The sequence below is a fragment of the Condylostylus longicornis genome, unplaced genomic scaffold (assembly GCF_029603195.1).
Source record: "Condylostylus longicornis isolate FDR11 unplaced genomic scaffold, ASM2960319v2 ptg000049l, whole genome shotgun sequence".
NCBI classification, from domain to species: Eukaryota; Metazoa; Arthropoda; class Insecta; order Diptera; family Dolichopodidae; genus Condylostylus; species Condylostylus longicornis.
Genome location: NW_026578018.1, coordinates 1015098 through 1030406, shown reverse-complemented (window position 1 = coordinate 1030406; position 15309 = coordinate 1015098).

Here is a 15309-nt window from a genome sequence, read left to right as displayed (position 1 = left end):
TATAATTGTAAACATTTTTGAACAATTTTTTTTTTAATTTACATGGTTTTTTAGAATTTTAAAATTTGGCATGCATTTTATATATAAAATATTTTCTTAAGAAATTATTTCAATTGAAATGGTTCGGTCTCCCTGCATAATCTTATGAAAATATAAATCATTATATGAATTTTATTTATTATATTTTACACCTGTTTTAGAAAAATAATAGATTTACCAATTTATACCTGTTACTTTGGGAATAAGTACTCTTGAAAAGTGTTTGACATTTTAATGAAAGAAAAAAAATTAAGTAAAAGTTATTTCCCTTTCTCATTATTGAAGTAAAATTAATTATTTACGCAAATAAATTGGAAAAATATTCATTAAAAATAATTCTATTATAAGCTATTGTTAAAGATGAACAATTTGGTTTTAGATAACAAGGATATTAACTTTCTATTGCGAAAATAAATTTTTTTTTTGTTTTCTCTCAGTTTTATACTTCATTAAAACTTGTTTACATAATAGCATAATTCATACTTTGATATAATTGAATATAAAATTTTTATAAAGAAATTAATATAATAAATAAAGTTGGGTCAAACCAATGGTTTGTATTGTAGCACTTTTCCCTTCAACAAGTGAAAATTCTGCTTTTAAATACAGTTTATGTATACCTATCACACTATTAAAATTATTTTCATTCATATACAAAACTATTCCAAGGATTGCATATATTTAGGATGACGCATATATGCAGTCTTTGAAATAAAGAAAAATTAATATAAAAAGGGGTTAACATAATGCTCGATTTTAAGGGTTAATTGTGTGAGTTAAGGAAAATAATTATATTTTTTAATGTCATGGAATTTACCGTTAGCTTTTTGCGTTTATAGAAATTTGAAAAAACGTGCGATTTCGGAAATATAAGGTGTCAAAAATTCAAATTTTACAAATTTCAAAGGGCGATAACTTGAAAGGGGGTGGAGATGGAAAAAAATTTTCTTCTAACGAAATGAACTATTTATTTATGTCTAAAAGTCCCCAAAATTCCAAGCTTCTACAGGCTGGGGTTTAGAAGAAAAACGACATCAAAAATTTGGAAAAAAAGGACTTAAGATAACGGTAAATTTGAGCGGCCATTTTGTTTTTCTAAAGTTCAACTGTAGTATACCGCGCTAGGGAAAGCAAGCCGCTGCCTTTCTGCGTTTGCGAAATTTCAAAAATGCTTATGGTTTCATTGCAACAAATAGTTAAAAAAGGCCATTTTTAAGGTTTTGGGGGGGTATAACTTCTAGAGGGGGGGAGATAGGTAAAAACTTTGTTCTACGAAAGTAAGTTTCTAGTAAAGATCTATGTACATATAAAATTTCAGCTTTCTATCTTCAAGGGTGTAGAAGTTTTGTAAACAAAAAAAGTGTCCACGGACGGACGGACGGACGGACGGACGGACGGACGGACGGACAGAGTGAAACTAATAAGCACTTTTTTCAAAAAAAATTTTGGAAAAGTGCTAAAAAATTGCTGAGCATTGGAAAAAGGTAAGGGACTTTCTGGGTGAGAATAAGCTTTATGCCACTTTTATATACACGTATATAGAGGGGTTTTCAGAGAAAATACGAGGCCTGAGGTATATTTAAAGGCCTTGAAATTTTTCAAATACAGTACATAAAAAAACAGAATGAAAGCAATATCTTAATGTTGAACTCATTAAATATTATTTTTAATCCTTGCACAAAGGCTTTGAGGCGCTTTCATATCAGGAAATTTAATAATTATGTCCGAATAATCTAAAGAACGTATCTCTTACCTATTTCCAAAGTGTTTCTTATCTTTTTCTAATAAAATAAATTTAAATTAATCATTACTCCGCAAAAAAAAAAAACCATAATTTATCGAATATTAAATTTATAGTGGAAATGTTCAAGATTGACTGAATAAGGGTGATAGGTTAAGTTGACTAAATGTGTCCCAAATCTGAAGACGTATCTGTATGTATAATCAGTGTATAAATTTGAAGCAGTATTAAGTTTTCGTACTTTATGTCTTGTTTAAATTAAGCAATTAAATTTTTTAGTATAAAGGATAAAGCGTGTAAATTCAACTCTTGAAAATGTCTTGGAATGGCTATATTAATTACAGTAATGAAAACAAAATAATTATAGCTGCCAAATGGTTGATTTAAGAAGTTTATTTAATTGAATATTATTTTAGAATTCTATAAGGCAAATAATTGTCGAGCTTTATATAATAAATTATCAAATGTAATTTCATTCGTTTTGATTCGAATTTATGAAGGCTCTTAATTAAGATAATAATTAAAAATTAATTTATATATAGTGTTCTTTTCCTATACATTCATATATTAAACATTAAGCAATTTATATGTATAGAAATATCTGAATAAAAATTGTAATAGCAAAATAAATTGCTTTATTCAACATTATTACATTCAATAATATTAAAAATTATTTTATAATATGAATGTTATTCGTCATTTTTAAGTTTTCATATCTCATATTTCATATTTTTAGGATTTCATGCATAATATTTCATTCTGTGATTGAGAACAAGAATTTTTGTCCCAAAAACAAAAGAAAAAAACAGAAAAATATTTCCAATTTTTGTAAATGCATGTGAGCGTGCCTGAAAATTTTTTACAAAATTTTGATGTTCATATAAAATTTTTTTTTTCTATGTTTCCGAATTTTTATATTTTTGGTTTGCTTTTCTTTATATTTCATCATTTTATTATGAGGACGGTAATAAAAAGCTTCATTTTATGCTATTCGATATTTATTATTGAATCAAGTTTATCATAAAATTATGCCACTTATATTTTATATATAGAAATATATACATATATATATGCTTATACATAGGTATACACATATAGATAGAAGAGTTTGTATGTCATCCATAGCAGAATGATTTATAGTCGTGACTGATGATGCTTTTATAATTCCAAAAAAACAAAAGAACAAAAATTTTATTCTTTTACTTTTTTTCAATAAAAAAAAACAAAAATCCTCTTTTATTACGAAACATAAATTATGTGTGTGTATAGTGACGATGTCTTATTTTATTTTGAAAAAACATAAAATTGTTCATTTTATGAAAATTTTCAATACTATGCATAACACACACGTATTGCCTAAGGCCATATTATACACTTGTTTATTATTATATAACATAAGTTATTTATAGGAGAGTCACAATATGCTGCAGGATATAAAAGCATTTGTAACTTTTGTTATATTACATAAATAATTTAGAAAATCTTCAATTCGTATAGTAATGTAAATTATAATTTATACATCTACTTTTAGTATTTACAAGAAGGAAGAAATACTGTTAAAATTTTAGAGGGTAAAAAAATAATTTGTTGATCCAAAAAAAACTTTTAAATTACAAACAATATTTTGAAATTGAGATGATTTCGATGTAGTCAAAATATTTTTTATTCTAATTAAGTGCTTATGCATATATGTGTCTGTATAGAATGAATAAATAATATATATATGAATTTAATCAGCACGTTATGTACTGAACGAGAAGTTTCTGAAGTTGAAGAATTATAGCAATTATTGTGCTCGAAATACTGTTCAAATAATCGAGTCGATTGGTAAACACTTTTTTTTTAGAATATTATTAAATATTTAAGATTTATTATAAGACTAAATCTTAAACTATTGATAATAATTCAAGATTTGGCTTAATTCTTCAAGCGTTTGTTTATATTTCAAAAGCATGTATTTTATTAAATTGTAAAATTGCAATCCATATGGGACGCAAAAATCATACCTATGAATAAAACCGAAGAAAATCCTTTCCCTTATAGACCTTAGCACACATTTGTGTTTGTTAAGTCTAATTAATTACAAATAGTTTTTCATTATTTTATTCTGGCCAGTGTAATATTAATTTTGTGTAATATTAATTTTGTATTTGAAACAATAAATCGTCGGTTAAAAAGTAGAAAGCACTAAGTGCATTTTTTGAGAATTCGAATTTCAAAGATGAATTAAATCAGAATAATATAATCTTTGTTGTGGCAAAAAATCATGCAAATCCAGAATCTAGTTTATAAATTCAGAAATTAAAGAGACCAATCCCGTTACACTAATTGATTAGTTTTACAATTTTACGATTATTTCAAATTGAATTTACTCAAAACACAGCTTACTGACTTAATGCTTTCTGCTTTTTAAACGACGAAATTTTATGATAAGTTTTAGCATAAATGCCCCGACGAAATCATGAATGAAATTAACACTGTAAAATAATATGAATATTTTACAAAATAATATAATTTTGTGTACCTATTTTAATGAAATTAAAATACATAAATTTTACACAATATTCATATATACATAACATGCACATAAAATACTCGTATTATTGAATTGAACAATAATTACATAAACTTTCCCTTTGTGAGATCAAATCAAGACTCTAAAGAACTGAGTATTTAGTTTTTCATATAATTTTCATATAATTGTTTTGGCATCAGTCAATTAATCTTGCTCCCCATCTTATATTTAGCTATTGAAATCCACATTATTTAAGCCATGATTTTCTAAAGGTTTTTTTTTTTCTTGAAAATCATTAAATTGCTTTGCAACACTTTGGTAATATGATATTCTTTAAAAAATTCTTTCAAATCAATTATCCTTTCATCCTTTGAAGCAATTAGAATTTTCATAAATTTTTCAATTAACGATGTCTTTACTACTTATTGTATATTTGGCCTGAATATTTTATGAGATGCTGGATAGAAATGTTTTAGAAATAACATCCAATTGAATTTGTTAGAAAAAATTATAGAAAGTTGAATCCATGTGTAATATGAATTTAATAGATTTGATTTGAATCCCGGGCAAAATATTTTTAGAAATATTTGACGTATAAAATTAAATATATATAATTTCACTTGCCTTTATTACAAAACATTCATTGTTTTGAAGAGCAAACTCACTACGACTCCTATTCAATTTGCGTCTTTAATTAAAATTGTATTATTCAAAATTACATTGAAGTCTACATTTTTAATATAATTTTTTTCATTATTCTTATTTTTTATGTAAACAAACGATGTAAATTAAATAATTCATTATTACAAGCACTCAATTTTTTTACAATTATTTAATTTTAATTTATTAATGATCTACCTACATTTTATTATTCTCTTGATTATACGCATTTATTATCCTTTTGACATGATCTTTATAATTAAAATTTAACGTAGATATAAAATGTAAAAAAAAACAAACAGAAAAAGAAAAATATGTTTTTAATGTGTGTATATATATATTAGATCTATGTATATGTATAAAAGTAAAATATAAGTTTGATTTAATTGCGATTTATTCATTTACGATAATTATTTTTTCATTATCCATTTTTACACCTTGTATTTTGTAATACCGTAATTATTACAGTCGAGTAATTATCAATACTGTATATAAAAATAATTATGAACGGAGAAAATGTGATTGTTAAAAGGAAATTTAAATATTTTGAACAAAACTTAACTTTTAACATTGTAGACGTAATATAGGTGACACTAATGATAATATTATATTCATAATTGTAATATTTGACAAGAAATCTTTTGAATAACATAAAATTTAATTTAAAGCTAAAAATATTATTTTTTAACTTTTGATTTTTTAGAATTTTCAATTTTTTCTTATATTTTTAGGCCGCTAGGTTACTTGCAAAAAGTTTTTAGTACTCATTAACAGCCTGCTTGTGTATCTCGTTATTTTTCTCGCCAAATGAGGAACAAGTAAGTAACAATCATATATTTGTGTAATGTAGTTTTCGAGGGAGAAAAATTATTCAATATTGTTTTCGTAAATGTATACTAAATTTATTTAATTTGTTTTTGAAAGTTAGACGTTCAGTAGATAATTTGAGAAAAAATACAAAAATCGAATTGAAAAAACGAGTAAAATTTTTCTTATTGGAAATATGAAATATCGAAACGGAATATTCTGATTTAAAAGTGAATAAAAAGTGAGATACGATTAGGCTCTAAGAGTATAATTAAAAACTGTCGAATTTTTTTTATCAAAGACTTATTTTTCATTAAGGATTCATTTGGTTACCGAAATTACTATATTCTAACCTTTGACTACTAAATTCTGGTACCTAATTGGCAATAATTGTAAGAAAATTTTTAAAAGATTTTTAATTCTATTCAATTGTTGCTATAGAAAGTTATGCAAATTCCATAACTCAAAAGCTATTAAAGAGCTTTTAATCACAAATTTAAATAAAATGGCGGATTCATCTTGAAAATACAAACTGTATCATTTCTTCTTTCTAAATACTTAGGTTCTACTGTATAATTTTGTAATTCAAATTTTCGAAGTTTTATGGTCTCAAATTTCAATAACAAACTTTTTGTTTAACAATTTATTAATTTTTTTTTTTTTGCTTTTTTAATCGTGTTTCTTACATTAATTAAAATAATATTATAATAAAAAGGATAGAATTATAAAAAAAAAATATATTTTTATTTAAAAGGATATCATTGTCATTATTCTTTGAAAAGGATATCACTTTTTTTTCTATAATTTAAACTCGCTTTATACCCAATCAAAATCAAAAGCGATTTGTTTTCCTTTCGTCCTGATTTACAAAAAAAAAAATTATAAGGTAAAAAAATGTCAAAATATTTTGAAATTTAAGAAATTGTAAAAAAAAAAAAAATTCTAAAAATAATTTTTTTTTTAATTGTCATTTTGCACAATAACTTCCTTATGTTTGAATAAATTATTGTGTGGGAGCAGATTAAAAAGGAAGCATTCTATTATATTTTTATTTTAAAGTAGGAACAAAAAAAAAATCCATATAAAGAGAGGAAAATTATTCTCAATTTTTTGAAATTAATCCTTTTTACCTTCTATACGCAAATAATAAAAATTATCCTTTTCATTTTTTATGAATTTATTGTGACAATAGATTAGAAGATTTAAAAAAATAAAAGAGAAATTTGTATAAAATGGCGTATAATTGAGTTTTTTTAATAAATGAAAGAGAACAAAGGTATTCTGTTTAGCTGACATGTTTATTAAATTAAAGTGAATTCATTTCTTAAAAAATAAAACATTTATTAGCAAATAAAGAGTGTAATAGTTATACGAGTATAAAGAGTTTAAAAATACGTTCTAGATTTTATTATAATTTAGCCAATATATATCTTAATAACTGTGGAATGGTTTTTAACAAATTAAAATAATTAGAGAAAGAAAGTAATCTTATAAGAGAATGGAATTTTTCAATTTATGTCTAATTTGATGTTATAAATAAATCTAATTAATTCATAATTCAAAAGAATAATATAATCATCCGGAAAATGGAAGAAAATAAGGGATAATTCAAATACAAACGGTAAGAAGGAATAAACTATAGTTAAGGGGTGTAATTTGAACGTAAAATTTTTGGTTGGTTTACGCCTATGTTATACTAAAATTTCTTTAGTACCATAACATTTCTCTATATATTTCCAGTTTTAAACGTATACGAGATCTCTGTATTATTCAAAATGATGTTTTCGAAACTTTTGGCGAATATTATTTTAAAAATTACTCAAACCAAAAACGCCTAATGTAGAGGACAACGTTTACTATACACAAATCGTTTGATAATTTTTATTATTTTTTGGTTTAGTTTTAGAATTTTTCAACGTTTTTGATATGTGGTTCTAAGTTTTCTTACAAAAAATTATATTAAGACATACGTAGCTAATTACGATTTCGTATTGGAAACTATATCATATATATACCAATTATAAGACGGCTCGTTATAGCAAAATATTTTCTAATTATATTCAACTTCATTTTTGTGCGACCTGCTGTAATAACTTTATTATGTTTAGTATTTTAGATCTAGTTTTTGCTATATATATACTTTGTTCTGTATGATTGATTCTAACTAATAACGGAATATGTCCGGAATTTCAAAAAAAATTCGGTAGTGAATTTTTCTATAAAAATTAAAAAGCTTGGTATTAGAGCTGATGTAAAATTGGAACTGGAAATAATATTTTCCCTAAATTCCGCAAATCCTACCATATTTTATTATAAACGGGTATGGTAGGGTGGGAGAGAAAAATTAAAATTAGATGCACATTTTATTTATTTTTTTGTGCATGGTAAGTAAATCTGACAAAAAATGTTAAATTTTGGCAATATTTTAAATATGAATAATTCAATAAGTGCTTACCCTTATAGTAAAACAATGGGCATTATGAACTTAATAAGTCCTATAGGTATATATATTTATTCTACTACATACATATATGTATGTATATTATGTATTTCACTTATGCATCTTAATGAGATTTATTTTATAAAATAAATATTTTTTTTCTTAAAATCTTTTACATTTTTTAATGACTACATGTTATTATTATTATGTAGGTGCATATATTAAATATTTTTATTTTAAATAAAATATTTATATATATTTTATTAAAAATAATAATTATATATTCTATCTTAAAGATAATGGCGACTTTTTATCATATAATATAAATTTTAATTGCATATCTTATAAAATATTTTATGCTCCAAAATCTCTTTTATAAAAATTAAAACTTATGAATAAAAAATTATAATAAATAAGTATATATAAAATTATTTATGAGTATACGACTAAATATTATATTATATATATGTATATAAAATATGTATAATTAAAAATATTATTATTTTGTAAAAAAATTCAGAAATTCATAAATTTAAAAAATACCGCTTTTAATTTATATTCAAATTTTGTATCTTATTATTGTAAGGACGTGTATTGCATTAATCTTAAATATATTTGTGTACTTAAATCAATTTGGATCCGATATTTTGTAAGGATATATTGAGTATGTTGAATTATTTTTTATATATTTAAATTATAAATACAATTAATTCTTTATTTGAATAGCATTGTAGATCGAAAACAAAGTTGAGTTTTTGTGGAAAATAAAATTTAACTAATTCTTATATTCAAATTTTTATAAACTAAAATTCTTTAAAAAATAAAAGAATAAAATTGTATTTATAAAAAAGAAAATATGTAAATTTTAAATAAAAATATTTATTATACAAAAAAAAAGAAAAGCTGGAAAAAGTTAAGAAAATTGTTTTAGAGATTTTGATATTTCAAAATTTATGTGATTTTAAATAACAGGGCCGTATTTGGCATTATTCAGTGTAAATTTTAATTGATTGGGGCCTCTTCAAGTCCGAAATTGTTACAAAATTTCAATCCTGATTTGAGTGTGACCAGGTTATCAGGGTATATTGTACTTGCTTGTTTTTAACCCTCCGGTGTCACTAAATGAGAGATTGAATATTTATATTTTTTGGTTCTTTCTAGTTTATTAGAAGCGAAATTTACAGCTTTCTGAGTGTGAGATTGCATACTTACGTTATATATATATAAATTTTTTTTAGTGCGAATAGGAAATTTGAATATTTTGATAGCAGTTGTGTAATATTCTTAACTAGAGGTGTTTCCATTTACGTCAATCGATTTTTTTTGTGATATTTTTCCAATGTCAACATTATATAACCAAATATACGTAATAAAATACATCATATTAATATATAATGTATTATATTATGTATATGTATATTGTTACAAGAAATATACCTCGGCATTTATTATTCTTGTGAATTGGACTAATGTTTGATTGGAATGAAATCACAATAGACTTAAAACTACTCATTTTTTTCCATCATATTTCAAAGGCCTTTACAAAAGCAAACAACTATTTTATTATATGAGAATAATGAACAAATTTACTTGACGTATTTATATGGATTTGCAAGTTTTTCAATATATTTTTACAATTTATTCTTGACTATAGCGCAAGATCTTCTATCAATTGAATTAATTGGTAAAGAACTGTGCTGTTATTATTTCCTCTAACATGAAATATCAAAAATTTCCTACTCTTAATATAATAGTTCTGTTCTCTTATATATTATTTATAACAATACGGGGTTATTTTATCAATTTTTCTGTTTGCAATCGCTTTTAAATGCAATTTTCTAGCTTTTTTAATTTTTTGTTCGCATCTTTTAATTAAAAATTTTTGATATATAAAAAGTCGTACTAAATACGAAATTGTTTAACTGTATAATATGAGAGTCATCACCAGAGGAATCGACACATTCAACGTAATTCATTTAATTTACCACTTACAACTTGTGTTTGTAACCATTTTTCCTTTATCATTTTTGTTATTTCTTGAAAGGCTGTTTAGTATTGCTAAATGCAATGCACGTTAAAAAATAAAAATTGGTGCTAACGTTGGTTTTAGCCTTATGTTTATGCTTGTTGCTTGGGCGGTTAATTTTAATTTTTTTTTTAAAAGAAATTTTTTACATTTCAATGTTTTATTCATGAATTTTCTTTTACTTTAAAAACAACAAAGAAAAACAAAAAAAAAAAATAAAAAATAAAATACAAAATTGCGTTCTAAATAAAATTTCCTTTTGTCCTTATTCCAAAAAATCGTACTTTTTTTTTTGCATAATCTTTGAAGTTTTTGTTATTTTCTCAAAACTTTAATTGCATTTCTAGAAAATAAAATATGCACATATAAGTGTATTTTATTATAATAATTAAAAAAGAAAAAATTAAAATGTTGGAATAAAATAAACAAATAAATAAAAAAATACAAAATTTAAATTCATACACGCTCATTATAAATGCAGCAATACATGCAATTCAAATAAATATTAATAGGTCCAGTAAAATGCATTACAACAAAAAAGAAATACCCATTTGCTTTGAATTAAGAAACAAAAAAAAAAAACAATTATACTCAAAGTAATTAAAATTTTTATTTCAGTATTTTAAATAAAAATTTATACAATTTATAAATAATTCGTGTAAAGTAAAAAATATAAAATAATTATGCAAGAAAATTGCACGCTTACAATTTTACAAGAAAAAACATTAAAGCGTCACGCCCTAAAAATAATTGAAACATAAAATTTTCAAAACGAATTTTTAAAGAACGAATAAAGAGTGGCAAACGCCAATATGTGGTTTTACTTTGTCACTTAAAGCATCAAGTTTTAAAATTCATTTGCTAATTAGAAATTTTTTATAAGGAATTTGGCATAAAAAGTAAGGACAACGCCCACATTATTTCGCAAAAAAATTTTTTTGTGAAACGAATAATAGTACAAAAATATTGCATTTATGCAAATGAAGTTTGTGTTTTTACTCATTATGCAATAAAATAATTTGTGTTGTAATTCAGATTTAAATTTGTTCAAATTTTAATAATTAGAATTTGTTTTAAAACGGTTGAGTAAAAATTTAATGAATTATTGGTGAACAACTATAAAAGTCTAATTAAATTCTGGACATAGCCGACCGAAATGAGTATATGAGTATTGTTGAGTTTAGCGAAAGTAAATGTCAACTTGGTTCTTAATGGAGTTTCACTTTGTGAATCATTCGAATTAAAGTTCGTTAGTTACTTCCGTTAGTAAAGAGAACTCACATATTAAATTTCAATAAATTCCATCAATGGTATGATAAAAACTCTAAAATCGGCCCCTAGTTAAATTTCAGTTTTCGAGGCCTGATATTCTTAAAAAATTAACTTCATATGTTTTATCATCCTAAATTTGAATATTAAATTTCAAAGGAAACAGGTTGATTATTTATTGATATATATATCAAAAATTTGAATTTGGCCCGCAGTAAAATTCCATTTACTAACAGATAATTTCCTCAAGAATTTTCACTGGTTGTATTGTTAGGCAGTGTTTATATAAAAAATTTTAGAAAAATCTGTCCATTATATTCTTAAAAAATAAAGTCAAAAACATAAAACCACCCCATAATAAAAATCCTGTTCTAGGAACCTTACATATACCTAAAGTTGAACAAAACGTCTAATCCCCTAAGTAAACTCTAAGTAAGATATAAAGTTTGGTGAAAATTGATTCAGCCGAAATCGAGATACACATCTGCACAGACAGAGTCAAAGACAGACTGACAGACAGACCAAAAGAAATGTGTTTGATCGGTGTGGGAACAATATGTAAATAATGTATTTGACCAAATTAGTTAATAATTTATAAACAATAGTTAAAGTGTTTATTAAAACTTTTATTAGTTTATCAGTCTACCCATTGATTTCAGTATTGTCTTTGATTTTTTTGCTGGATTTTCTATTATTAATAGCCATTTTTTGTTAAGAAGTCAGAATATTTTGCTCTTACTGAAATATTTTACTTTTTGAATCTGTTAATTTCCCTTTACAAACAAAAACTTATAAATTTATATTAAGATTAATAATAATAATAAAAATTAAATTCTTAGAATAAAACTAAGTATTTTTTAAAATTATTTAACAAGAAATTAAAACGCTTAACAGGTTACAAATTCAAACACACATGGCAATATCATAATATAGGAAAAATATTCAAATGCTATCGAAATTCGCATTCAAGTAATTCAATAGTAATATGTAATTGCCTTGACAGTAATATTTGATTGCCTTAAAATCTTGTGATTTTTGAAAGAAAATTTTTAATGGTTTGATGTTTAATCAGAATTTTTTTTTTTTTAATAAAATTATTTTAAATTTTTAGTGATAGTTCATAATGGCCATTACTTTTCCTTGTTGAAATAAAGAGAAATGCTTTAATTAATTCAATATAAACACAAATTAAATGAAAAATGGTGACAAATCTTATTGATATTAAATTGAAATATTAAAATTTTTGAATATATTCTGAGAATACACGTCCCAAAATACATCATTATTAAACTTGATGTACTTAAGTTCCAAATACTTTAGTAAATTTAGTTTTAAAAAGTTAATGATGTCTTTATGGTAACAATTTTATGTAATAATTTACAAGGACGCATGCTATCCAAATTTCACGAAATAATCCCACCATTTTTTATGTTTTCTCAATATTTTCTCTATATTTTTACAACAATATTCAATGTGTATGCATGTATGTAGCTCTATAATATGCATTTTTACATCAAAAAATATTTATTATGGCGAATTATGTTGAATTGAGAAAAAAAAAATATAATTTTCTTTTGATATTTTATTCTTTATTTTGTTTAAAATAATTTACAAATAAAGAAAAAAATTTTAATTTACATATTTTCATACATATTGTTACCAAATATATTTTATAGAAATGGTAGGACATTAAAATTTACAAATGAATCCTTTGAAATTACCATAAATTCTCTTTTAACATTTTTTTTCGTAGCTTTATAATATATTTTTGCATAATTATTTACAAAACAGTAAGGATCATCCATATACAGGCAAGAAACAAATGAGAGGCAAGAAGTATATTGAATAAATGGAAAGAAAATGGTTGGGATGGCAGTAAAATTCGTATAACTGTTGATGATTTGGCCATTATTATGTTTTGTTGCGCTCAATATAAATTTTAAATACAAGTATATATGCATGTATATATATATATATAGAATTTAGTTGCCTTTTGTTCCTAGAATATATTTGTTCTCCCTTCAAAGGATCTCTACTTTGAACTCATACCCGTGATTTTTACAATGTTTATATTTGATTTTGTTTGTTTTTTTTGTTTAAATAAAGCAAAAACTCAAGTATTTTAAAAATGAAATTTTTATATTTCAAAATTTTCAATATGGAAAACAAAACAATTGATGAGGATATGCAAAATAAAATAATGAAAAAAAAAACAAAAAAGGATTTTTCTTTCCTGTTTTCAAGTATTTATGAACGTATGTTATTTTTATAAATGATTAAAAATAACCCTCTTTTTACAGAATATTCCTTGTACGCGTTTTATGCATTGCAAGTTTGTGTGCATATATTAATATAGAATTTATTTATTGAAAATTGCAACTCAAAGCTCAGTTGAATTTCCATTTTTATTTTAGTTCTTTTATTATGATTTTTTTTTCAAATAAAAGAAAATATAATTTTGATTTTTTAAATTAGAGCTACATCTATTTGACGTACGCATATTTTTATAAAATGGGAGTGTGTTCTTTTAATAAAAAATTAATAAGTACGTGAATATTTTTTTTAGAAAAAGAAAAAAATTAATAAAATGCAAATGAAATTGTTTCAATATTTTTGTTAATTTTTGCATTTATTTCTTAGTTTTCGTATACATAATTTAAATTTTAAAATTTTTATACTCGTATTATATAGAAATTTTCAAAATTAGATGGTTTTGTGGTTATTTTCTGAATCTGGGCTTCGCCATTGTTTGTTAATTTCAATTAATAATACAAAAATTAAGTCTTTATGGCACACAACCTAAAACAAACTATTAAATCTTAATTGCACAAAATCCTAAAAAAATTTTCAAAAACTCATGCTGAAAAATTCCAAATTTCGAGGTTGTTGATCAAAATTCAATTTTCCAACATTATTTTGCTACTACAATGGTCGTTTTACTACCCATATGGTTGTCGTTAATAGTTAGACTACACACATACTCACGGCCGGTTCTGACGCGCTTTTCCTGTAAAATTAAACTTTCAGCTTTTTGTTTTGCAATGTTTATATAACAGTACGTCTAATCATAATAATTACACTGGAAATATGAAGAAAAATTTTTTGGAAAACACATAATAGAAAAAATTGGGAAAATTTTATTTTCTAAAATTTAGTTATTTTTCTAAGCTTTTAATAGCGTCTCTGTTTCTGGTGCCCATTACAAATGATTACTTTACATATGTTGTAGATCCGTCGCTGCTTGTACTCTTATAATCATCATCACGTAACGTCGAAAATTCCAATTTCCATTTTTATAAACTGTTGTTAGCACGAATGCGAAATGCAAATGTGGAAACTGAATATCACCTATAAGTAAAAATTGAATCAATTTGTAGCAATGGTAGATAAAAGTAATCAAAAAATTTTTACTGAAAATTGATTTCAAAAAATTCCTGCCATTCAATTTTTCTAGAGAATAAATAATCTATTTTTATAGCTTGTACAAAAAAAATTAAGTGTTGAAACTTAAAATGAAAATTTAAGTTTTACCTAGTCAATGCAAAATTTTCAAATTAGCGTTAAAAAAAATTGAGTTAAATTTTTTTTGGGGTATTTAAGATTCCATCGGAATTGTTATTGAAAAAGTTCAATTAAAATGTTTAATCGATAGTCTATCTTTTCATTGTCTGTTTGTAAGACATGTTTTTTATGTTGCATAAGCTTTAACTTTTGATTAATAATAATTTAAATACTAAGGCTAATCTATTTAAAATTATAGTTTTAATCAAGTTTTTCCATGTAGTAGATTTGTAGATTTGATTTGTATAACG